The sequence below is a fragment of the Wyeomyia smithii genome, chromosome 3, assembly GCF_029784165.1.
Source record: "Wyeomyia smithii strain HCP4-BCI-WySm-NY-G18 chromosome 3, ASM2978416v1, whole genome shotgun sequence".
Taxonomy (NCBI): Eukaryota; Metazoa; Arthropoda; class Insecta; order Diptera; family Culicidae; genus Wyeomyia; species Wyeomyia smithii.
The window spans coordinates 245,624,887-245,634,972 of record NC_073696.1 but is presented as its reverse complement, the minus strand read 5'-3'; the positions used below and the strand labels follow the sequence as shown (position 1 = coordinate 245,634,972).

The 10,086-nt window shown below is 36.3% G+C and overlaps 1 protein-coding gene across 1 annotated transcript in view; it reads left to right on the top strand.

Annotated features, from left to right (window-relative positions):
• The first annotated feature begins 540 nt into the window (after positions 1-540).
• LOC129730790 (uncharacterized) overlaps positions 541-10,086 on the top strand; it is a 40,836-nt gene continuing 31,290 nt past the window's right edge. Inside the window, exon 1 of the mRNA XM_055690358.1 lies at positions 541-746. The gene's annotated coding sequence lies outside the window, so the exon portion shown is untranslated. The remainder of the gene's footprint in view (positions 747-10,086) is intronic.

Below are 10,086 nucleotides of genomic sequence, written 5' to 3'. Positions count from 1 at the left end.
CTTTTGGAGTGCACCTGTTCTGACCAGTGTAATTATTCAATTTGCGTTTTGATATATCATACATATAAATATTTTTAATTGAAGAAATACATATTTTTAATTGAAAAACATAATTTTTATATTAATCAAAATCCTAACCATTATACAAAAATATCATTTACGGTGACATTATATTTTGACAAGACACATAGAAATTCGGAAGAAAATAGAAAAAAAAAGTCATATAATGATTAGCTGAAACAATTTATATTACACTTGAAAGAAGTTGACTTATATTATTTCCGATTTTCCATGATATTGGTGTGCATATAACAAAGCTTCATAAATACATCATATTCGAGTAAAAATAAACTCAATTCTATCATTCAAAATTAGCAGCGAATGATTGCTTTTAGGAGTGTTTTAACCGAAAGTGTTTAGTTAGGTTTTCATCGCTTATTGTCTGCTGGTTATAAATCATCGAATCTGTTTTATGTTGTGTGTTTACTAAATCGTAGAATAGTGCTAGACGCACAGTGAATTCAAATTAATTAATTCCTGAAACTCAGGCTTCCGCATTTACTTGTCACTGTTTGATGGTTATTCATATGTGCTTTGGAAGGTTTATAGCCAAAATCAGACTGGACTCGTGATATGAAGTGATCAATATTCTGTTCGTTCGTGGAGTACAGATTGCGAAACGCACCTGTGGTACCAGAAAAACGACCACATTGAACATCGAGTGATCCTAACGGTATCCAATTCGCGTATGGCAACTGCTAATTGATCTAATTGACGGATTACCATTGATCAAGAGATGATTTTAACGAGACGAGAATACTTCCACCGGTCTTTTGACCTTGCATGCTGACATTTTGCAGACGGTTAGAATGGTATTGCAATTGGAGTTGTATAATATCTCCGGCTACGAGTTTCCAGTGTGCACTCACTCTTGAGTGGTTTAATTTTTTTATGTGCAAACTCTATCCGCCAGTTGAAACAATCAATGAGACTTGATCAGGGCGATAGCTATTAGCACCAACTGGATCAAATCAATTAAAGTGTTTTGTAGAACGTTTAAAGCACACAATATATCACGTATCCAGCCCACCGAGGTTATGGTTTCAGCAATGCAATTTGTGCGATTACCTAGCCACAGCCGTACGCAGTGCATTCGTAAATTACACGGGAAAGTAATGGCGACATACCAGTTTGTAGCGTATCGTTAAACTATAATCCATACCCGGTTAGGCCGTATCTCTCGAGCACCGATTGAAGGAGGAAAACGGTTCACGCCGAGATTGTCAACGGGTTGTTGGAGGTTGGCCTCGATTTTACATCTATAAGCCATTGCCATTAGTTGCGGGTTGGCCTTGAAACCGACTCGGAGGAGTATCGTTTTGTGTCGTTTCTGGGGGCCTGTCTAAAATCTTCGCATGCAATCTCGATGCAGGCTATAAATTATAACAAAAAATGTAGTTCACTTTCCCCATGTTCAGCACCAGCAGCAGCAGCAGTAGCAGAAGCAGTGTGTGTGGAACTGGGTTGCACATATTGAGCGGCAATAAAGACAGCAGCCGTACTCATACTGAGGTCCATCCGGCAGTCCAGCAAAAAAGTGTCTTTCTCATTGGACCGGACATTAGTGTGTTTTAAGATGTCGTTAAGCTAAAATTATGTTTCGTGAAAGAACGGCAACCGCTAGATTAACAGTTGGAGCTCTGTCGAGTGGCTTTTCTCCATCTCATTTTTGCTACTGAGAAATGAAGCTGTAATGAGTAAATTCGAAAATAAAAATGTCGGTCATTATAGTGTCATCGCTCCTTTTACAGGGTATGTAAGCCTAAGTGTTACTTTCACTTTGACATTTGACAACGATCTCTCCGAATGCGGATTTTAGTTTCAAAACTCTCGTGGTACCTTTTTGTCTGTTATTGTGAGGAACAAGTTGTTCGACAGAAAGAGTGGTGAAGATCATTATTCATTTTGCTTTAACGGATCTCGTCACGATGACTGAAATGTTATTATTCCGAACCAGACGCCCACCTGATCAACTAGGTACACATATAAGGCGTTCAAGACAAGTTGGTTGTTTGCTTTTGTTTCCAGTCGGAAGTGGCATGGACTGGAAGTCATTGAACGCACGCTGTATTCCAGTTAGTAAGTGGTGATTATTATGTACGCTCTGCTGTTTGATAGTCCACAGAGGAATTGGACCTTCACCCGAAACATGTTTGATTAGTTTCAATTATTTCATTAAAAAAAAACTGTAGTGAACTTGCTCATTGCTTAGATCACTGCTGTTATCTAATTATGCGAGTTCTCATGACAGTGTTGTATGCTAATGTCAAGGTTGCTCGCAATAGATATGGCTCTACACGGGATTTCGTGACTGTTGGTATGAATAATCCGTACGCATTGTCTGTTTAAAATTCAAATGTGTGAGCTCTCCATACGTTTTAAAGTTCACATAGGGAATTAGAATTCACAATATAGATCCAGTAACGAGCAAATACAATAACAACCGAAGTTGAATAGTGTACCAAACATAGAACCGGGATATATTATAATGAACTTAAGCAGCCATTAACTTAGCAGCCAAAACCGCTTTCGCTGATTTTATTATAGCTTGCGTTCCTTGTGTGCATCCGGAGAAGATTATAAACTTACTGCAGTGAGTTTACTTTGTGGACCGAACGGTAAATGGTAACAGCCGGACTCCGCTGAGTCTAACCTTAATTCCTATTTCACGTATAGGATCTAGTTGAAAATCAAACAGAGAAAGGAAAAACGAGTTTCGAGCAAGTCAATAAATCCACTTTTTCCACTTCAAGAGCAGTCTTGAGCAACCTATACAGTTCAAAAATTTATACCATTTAGCTAATTGAGATAATTGTAGTTAAATTGTTGTTTGAAGTCGATCAATGCTCGGTTTCAAAATGACGACACCTCATTGTGAAAAAGTACTGCCAGCTCAAACTGACTCTCGTGCACACTTTCTTCTAATTTATAATAACAAATGTTGCGCATACTCACCACCCCACCGGCGGCGGTGAAGCCGATAAAAAAAATACGAGCCGCGCATACCGATGAGGGTAATCAAATAATCGCCTGAATTGCTGTATCTATGCATCTTGAATTGATGATAGCGCAATTCCACAACACATCGATGGTTGTTCAGTATTTAGAGCACATTGAAACAATTTAATTTAATATTTGGGCGGTAATAAAAAAAACTAAACTTTTCGCTGTGACAAATAGTTACAAAATTTATATAAAATCAATCAATTAAAAATCAGGTGGTAGTAAACCAATCGCTTCATAAGAGTTGGGATCGGATAAAAAACACCTTTTTTGCACAAATTAATTCACTGGAAGTGAAGCCACCACTCGGTAGAGTGCGTTCGTGCGCATCCGTAGCACATCACGATGCGGCACCCGCACTTTTCATTGTAGCTGCTAGGCAATGCGCCGGTGGTCTGCAACTGTTGCGAAACATTGTTATCGAACATAATTTTACCAGCTTTAAGGTGCAAACTTGTTGTACTGCTGGCGACGCAATTTACGAGTGTATTGTGAGGAACATTTATTCATGGAAGTAATCGGAGAGCAGCTAATTTTAATTAGTTAATAGTAGGCCAAAAGTAGATTTATGAATTTTCATTGACATTTTCTGGGTGAGTTATTCTCATTTAACTTTTTTACATTTGTATCAAAATCACTATTTTCCAACGATTTCGAAGCTAAATGATACAACGAATTGCTGCTTTACGGCTGAAAAAGAAAATGTTAATTTATCGGAAGTTTCACCGCCGTAAAACAGTTTACAGACACAGTTTACGGTAACGGTCTCGTAACGAGAATAGTTATTGCGCGTTAAGGACGTCTCCCCATCAGTGACTAAGTGTTTCTTTTCAATTTTTTAATTTATCGTGGTGAAAAAAGAAACACAGGAAGTTATACAAGAGATTATTCGTCTGTGTCACCTTTTTTCACCTCAAAGAAAAAAAATGAGAGAAACGTCCTCCAATTGATGAGGAGAAGTCGTTCAGGGGGATAAGAAATTCTGGTTGTCATACAGTTTGGTACGGAGTTCAGCCGATACGTGGCACTAGTGTGCATGTAGTATTGAGTTTTTTGAACTTAATTTATCTCGAAAATCCCACCACATAGAGAGCTACGATCCTTAGAATAGTTTTTCAAAAGGTTGAGAACTTCTTTAGTTTTGAGTATTTTTAACTTAATTCATCTCGTGAATCAAACCACTTAGAAAGCTGCGGTCTTGAGGAAACTTGTTTATAAGGTCATGAGGTTTTGGTTTATGGGCAGTTTGCGGTATGAGTTTAGTTTTAAGTGTTGTGAACTGAAATCATCTCGAGAATCGAACATCTTACTCAGCAACTTAGCGAATACATTTTCTCAGAAGAATCATGCGATTTAAACTATTTTGTTCTCAATTTCTTTTTGATTATTGGTTTATAATTTTTCGTGTTCATTATAGAGAAGTGCTGTTATTCGGGCAGCATACAAAATATAGCATGTTTTATGCTACTCAAACGAAAGTACTTCTCTAAAATGTGACTCTATTAGTGTTTAGGCTGATCCTAAATGACCCATAGATTTGGTGGCTATGTGAATAGCGGCGTTATCCATCGTTCGACAGTACCCGGAAACCGCAACTGTTGAGGAAGTAAGAATCGCTGGATTGGTCATAGTCAACATACGAATAATTGCGTTCACACTAAAGCAACGTATCGGTATTGTGCACTAAACTGTTCTCCTTCCTGAACTTGACCTTCTAAACAACTCTGCTAAAAATCGCAGCTTTCTAGGAGGGTTAAATCGTAAGATAACTTAATGTCAAAATATGAAGAATTGCGTGCAAATTAGCGCCATATAGCGGTGGCATTTCATTCTAAACTGTCACCGATCCAAAAGCCATTGAACTTCACAATAAGTTGCTGAAGACCGCAACTTGCTAGGTCGACAAAAACACGGGGAATTTACCATTTTGGATTTTAGTGAAACTTTGCCCTTTTTTGAGTTAGTCAATTGAGTATTTTCCGCGGGAGGACAACCTTTTCCGACTAAAGAGAAATTTTTTGAATTTGTTTTTAAAAGGGCGTGATAAATGAAACACAGAACGACAAATAACTAACAAAAAAGCTTAAAAACTGAAACTTTTTTAATTTAATTTTAAAATATTTCAAAATTTCAAAAATGGATGCATTTAGAAAGTTAGTCACTAAGAACTTTATGATTTAAAATTACTGTTAAAATCATACTACATCTCTACAATTGATTAAATCTTTTGAATGTTGAAAATGAAAGAATTATTTAAAACTTAACTTTTAAGAAATAATTTGCCTTACATTTCTCCATCCTGAACTTTTGGTCAAAAGTTTTGGTAGGGTAACTGTTCCATTATTCATCTCAGCCCATATATTCATCTCATACAACATAAAAACACAATTGAAAACCGAAAAAACGCATATTTTCTAACTAAACCAATCTACTAATCCATGGAATGGATTCTTCTTAGTTCACTTGAGATTTTTCATAAAGTAATATCCTAAAAAACTCGCTTAAAAGCTCTAAATATGATATTATAGTCAAGCATCTGCACTCGAAAACTCATTTATTTCAATCACCTACCTTAGAAAACAAAATCTGCGCCTTGCTCTACACGGGTACAACGGGACTCATCCAGCAGCCAACCAAAGTGTTTTTCATCACTAGCGGACCACTTTTCATTTTAATCACCAAACTAAATCAATCACTGCACTAAGAATACTTCAATCTTTGAAATGTTCACCTCAAATTTCCAAAATCAAGCTTGAATTAGCAGAAATGTATGAAATGAATTTCTACAAATCCTAAATTTCAACAGTATGTATTTTCATCTGTTTTCACTGCGTTGAAGAAAATGAAAAGTTGCCAAACCAGTTTCTGTTAATACGAAAAAAATATACTGAAATGGTTGAATTATTCTGACATAATTGACATAACATAACGTAGTAAATCTGAGTAATTTAAGTTTTTCTACCGAAGATGTTCTCAAAGCCACAGAAAAAACTAAAACCTTCTTCTTCAGCTGGGCCTGACGGTATTCCAGCCATTGTTTTGAAAAGATGTGCCATCGCGCTCAGTGTTCCGCTAAGAATGATTTTTCGTTATTGCAAGGGGTCGTTATTGCAAGGGGTATTCCCTGATTGCTGGAAGAAGTCGGCCATGTTTCCAGTCTACGAAAAAGGCAACAAACACGATGTGATGAACTACATGGGAATAACGTCTCTATCCGCTGGATCAAAATTACCCAGGTAGATCGACCACGACTAACTTTCTAGAGTTTACGTCGCACTGTATCAAAAACATAGAGAACGGGATGCAAGTGGATACCATCTATACAGATCTAAAAGCAGCGTTTGACCGTGTTGATCACAATATTTTGTTGGCTCACACCATTTTACTAAGTGGTTAAAATCTTATCTAGTAGACCGCACACTGTACATCAAATTAGGCAACACCGAATCAGATAGCTTCGTTAACCTGTCCGGTGTTCCTCAAGGAAGCAACCTTGGACCATTGCTTTTTAATATTTTTTTCAACGATGTTTGTTACGTCATTCCACTTCGCTGTAAAGTAATTTATGCTGATGATCTAAAACTGTTTCGCATCATTCGATCCATAGCTGACTGCAAAGAATTGCAAAAATATCTTGATGCATTCTCTGATTGGTGAAACCGTAATTTTCTGACAATCAGTGTTTCTAAATGCTCCGTAATTTTTATTCACACGAAAAATTAAGCCACTACCTTGGAACTATAGTATATGTGGAGAAACCCTCGAGAGAGTGTCGGTAATAAAAGATCTAGGTGTACTGCTTGACTCACAGCTGTCCTTCAAGCACCACTATCCTCATATCATTGCACAAGCAAACAGAAAGCTCGGCTTCATGATGAGAATCGCCAGAGTTTACTGATCCGTTTTGTCTGCTGTCGCTGTACGTCTTACTAGTTCGCTCTGTTTTGGAAACATCTGTCATCATATGGAGCCCTTACACTGACATCTGGACCAACCGGATTGAATCAGTACAGGCCAGGTTTCTACGTTACGCTCTAAGATCACTTCCATGGCGTGATCCTGCCTAATTCCCACCTTACGCTAATCGGTGCCGTCTAATTGGCATTGACACACTAGCAACCCGACCAACCACTCTTTAAGTTTCTTCATGAAACGAGAACGATCGTTATCGATTAGTTTTGAACCTATACCGATTGATTTCAGTTGTTGTCGTTTCATAAAGGTGCATAAAGAGTGGTTGATCGGGAAAAAGAAAAGACGTGTCCAGCGCTGTATTCCTGGGAAAACTACTAAAGGGCGAAATTGACGCTTTAAGCATTTTGTCTGAAATCAACGTGAATGTACCCTATCGAAACCTAAGATTACGAAACTTTATACATCTCCCATCCCATCGTACAGAATATGGCCAAAACGAACCCTTCGGGGCGATATATGACGTCTTCAACAATGTATTTTACTTATTTGACTTCAACGTATCTAGTGTTACTTTTAAAAATAGACTTAAGCGAATGTTGTAATTTGTTAGCCTTAGTGTAAAATTGTGTCTTAGCTAGTTAAGTGATTATATGTGTCATATGTTACGATAGTATATTTGATTGTTGCACGGGTAGAAATAAAATCTCGAAAGCGGGCAAAATGACTCATGATTTCATGATTTGGATGTATTTTCATGGTATGAATATACACCATGAGTAAAGACTCATGGAATCATGAGCCAATTGTTCGTAACGCACCCCGTGCGTTACTGTTTTGCTGACATCATGAGCAATTTGGATTGAAACCATGATTTATGGGTCATGAAATTTGACTCATTTGACTCATGAAATCGGGCGTTCAATTTATGAAATCTCCCTTTGACTCATGGAACCATGATTGTGATTTATGAAATCATGAAATGCGAGTCATAAAACATAGCATTTGGCTCCGGGAATCGAGTGTTTGATTTATGAATTTTTGCTTTGGCTTATTCTAACCCATGAAATTATGAGCTGAACTCGTGAAATCATGAGTCACAAGTCATGCAATTTAGCATTTGACTCCAGGAATCGGATGTTCGATTTATGAATTCTTGCTGTGGCTGCTGGACCCATGATTTTGATTTATAAAATCATGAGTTGCGAGTCAGGACATATAGCATTTGACTCATGGAATCGGGCGTTCGATTTATGAATTCTTGCTTTGGCTACGGGGAATCGGGCGTTCGATTTATGAATTCTTGTTTTGTCTTTAGAACCATGATTTTGATTTATGAAATCATGAGTTGCGAGTCAGGACATGTAGCATTTGACTCCGGGAATCGGGTGTTCGAATTATGAATTCTTGCTTTGGCTACTGGAACTATGATTTTGATTTATGAAATCATGATAGCATTTGACTCATGAAATCGGGTGTTTGATTTATAAAACCTTGCTTTGATTTAGGAAACCATGAATTGATCTCATGATTGATTGAGCTAGTTTCATGAAATCATGATTTGTGCGATCCGATTCACGAAATTGAAAATGAGAGTCACAAATAAAATAAGACTTTTTTCTTACAATTGTCCCCCGAATGTTTTAAAAATAATATGGGAATAGTTTTTGTACGCGAGTAACCATTACTTTTTATAGAAAAACTTGTGTTAGTTTTCTTACAAAAGACACTAGCGCTATGATTATAAAACAAATTTTTCTTTTATTTTGTCTCTGTGCTAATTGAACTAAAATTTATTTATTCTTCTCTGAAGGGTCACAGGCAAAATTATTCCACTTGTTGAACGAAATTATTTTTTCCATTAAGTAGTCACGGTGATAATTTGAAGTACAAATGGTATGTTGTCTTAGAATAGTCACTAAGTCATTAAAAGGTACATTTAAATTTTTCTTATAACTTCATGGTGACCTTCATAGGAATAGTTTCCCCTGTTAGTCATTGTGACTTCTGTGAAAGAATATTTGTCAAAAGTTATGTTCAATAGAATTTGTGACCTTTTGAAAAAAACTTATATGTTATTAACATTGTCGCAGTGATTTTGGTAATCATCTCTTTTAGTTTAAATAAATATCAGAAAAAGTGAACATCGGGCTTCAATCAACAAATGTTACTTTTTAGTCACCGTGACTTTTGTAAAGAATATGTCAAATGTTGTTATGAATATGTGATCTTTTCAAAAATTTCCCGAATTTTTAGTAACTATCCTTTTTAATCAAGTAGCTTCGAAAAGATTAGTTGAAATTAATAAGGTCACATATTTCTTGAAACTAACGTTCGATTAGTCTCAAAAGAGTCCCCGTATTAATTGATGTTTATTGAAGAATAAAGAAATGATCCATAACCGTTATTAAGAGGAAAGCATCCTTTTTACGAAAGTCACCAAGAATTGGTGACGAGCACCTAAAGTTTGTTGACTCACTAAAATGGAGGCAATGCTTGATGAAAGTAGTACATATATTATAAAATAAACCATAATATGATTTAGAAGTTTTCCCTGATAATTTTCATATATTTTGTAACAAAATTACAACAAGAGTTATCCATTAACAGACAGACGCTTAAAAAAACAATAAATTTCATTTTTAGTGTTTCTAAAATATTTATAATTTACGAATACTATCTAAACCCTAATTATTGGAAAGGCGCGCAAAAATTTTAAGGGGTAGGCGACATACTTTCTCCATGAAAATGGGATTGCATTTGAAAATAGCTTTTGGCATTCATCGCAAATTCAACTTGTTCTATGTTATTACTAATTTCTACACGTTCAATCATTTCTAAATTTTGTCGGCGAAATAAAAAAAATTAAATAGCAATGTTCGGGAGTTGGTCACGAACAGTATATTTTATTTTAGAACTTTGTAACGAAAAATATTCATAAATGTGTTGATAAAAATACGACTCGCGATGACAACTTAAAACAAAATTAGAAACGTTTCTGGTTTCTCCTATAAATATCACAGTTGAAAACATGTAAATGCAGAAAATTGTATAGGGCTCTAAGCCCCGCCATTTCGACGCTTTTTCAGCATTCCTGACCATTTACAGAAC